This window comes from Octopus bimaculoides, chromosome 7 (assembly GCF_001194135.2).
Source record: "Octopus bimaculoides isolate UCB-OBI-ISO-001 chromosome 7, ASM119413v2, whole genome shotgun sequence".
Classification (NCBI taxonomy): domain Eukaryota; kingdom Metazoa; phylum Mollusca; class Cephalopoda; order Octopoda; family Octopodidae; genus Octopus; species Octopus bimaculoides.
The window spans coordinates 23,829,871-23,831,285 of NC_068987.1; the positions used below are offsets into that span (position 1 = coordinate 23,829,871).

The 1,415-nt window shown below is 40.8% G+C and overlaps 1 protein-coding gene across 3 annotated transcripts in view; it reads right to left on the reverse strand.

Moving 5' to 3' along the window:
* Nucleotides 1-1,415, reverse strand: part of LOC106880912 (SLAIN motif-containing protein 2) — a 99,836-nt gene that overhangs the window by 43,209 nt on the left and 55,212 nt on the right. The window lies entirely within an intron of this gene.

Genomic DNA, 1,415 nt, shown 5'->3' on the forward strand with positions numbered 1-1,415 from the left:
TCGTAGATATGTATATATATATATATATGTGTGTGTATATGTTTGTGTGTCTGTGTTTGTCCCCCCAACATCGCTTGACAACCAATGCTGGTGTGTTTGCATCTCCATAATTTAGCAGTTCGGCAAAAGAGTCTGATAGAATAAGTACTAGGCTTACAAAGAATAAGTCCTGGGGTCGATTTGCGCGACTAAAGGCGGTGCTCCAGCATGGCCACAGTCAAAATGACTGAAACAAGTAAAAGAATAAAAGAGTAAAAGAGTAGACTCAGCTGATAGCCAGATTTGTCCTACACATGATAACAGCTGTTCAATACAAGCCCAAAATTGGCAATGGATGGACATTGGGCATGTGCAAGTAGAATAGTTTCATCACTTTTCACTTTGGTTGCTGATGCTTCCATTCCTGCAGAGCTTGTCCCAAACAGGCCATTCCACCTTGTAGCACTGCTAGGGCAAGGACTTTTGAAAAATGCTAATCCATCACCTGAAAGCTCTCCAAAAGATACAGTACAGACTGTTCTTTGAGGCCTAGAACGGTTTCCAGGTCACTGTCATTCATACTCACCATTAACTCTCTATGGAATGCAAGACTGGTCATTTTGCTCACAATTTATTCCCAATTTTTCTTCACCTGGAGGTTCAGTTTGAATCACATTAAAGCACCTTAACTGAACCCTCAAACCAGTAATAGCAGATACCACTGGCCAGCATGGACGTCCTTCTCCCTGGCAACAAGTTACAAGCCCACCAACATATCATAGTAGATATGTGTTCACATAATTTTGTGACATTCTCCCAGTAAGATACTGGCCACCTTGATTTTTCAGGTGTTTGACACATGACACTGATGTCAACTGCACTGCATATGCAAAACAATATATCCCTCAATATCACCAACATCTTCCTGTCCCAAAATTTACAGGTAAGATATACTGGGATCTCAGCAAATCTCTACATCTGAAAATTGCTGGCCTTGTGCCTAAATTAGAAACATTATTATTATTGTTATTATTATTATTATTATTATTATTATTATCATATTCCTTCCAGAGGAGTCATAGCAGTCCTAATATTATCTATCATCATCATCACCATCATCATCGTTTAACGTCTGCTTTCCATGCTAGCATGGGTTGGACGATTTGACTGAGGACTGGTGAAACCGGATGGCAACACCAGGCTCCAATCTGATTTGGCAGAGTTTCTACAGCTGGATGCCCTTCCTAACGCCAACCACTCAGAAAGTGTAGTGAGTGCTTTTACGTGTCACCCGCACGAAAGCCAGTCAGGCGGTACTGGCAACGGCCACGCTCAAAATGGTGTATTTTATGTGCCACCCGCACAAGAGCCAGTCCAGGGGCACTGGCAACGATATTATTATTATTATTATTATTATTATTATTATTATTATATAA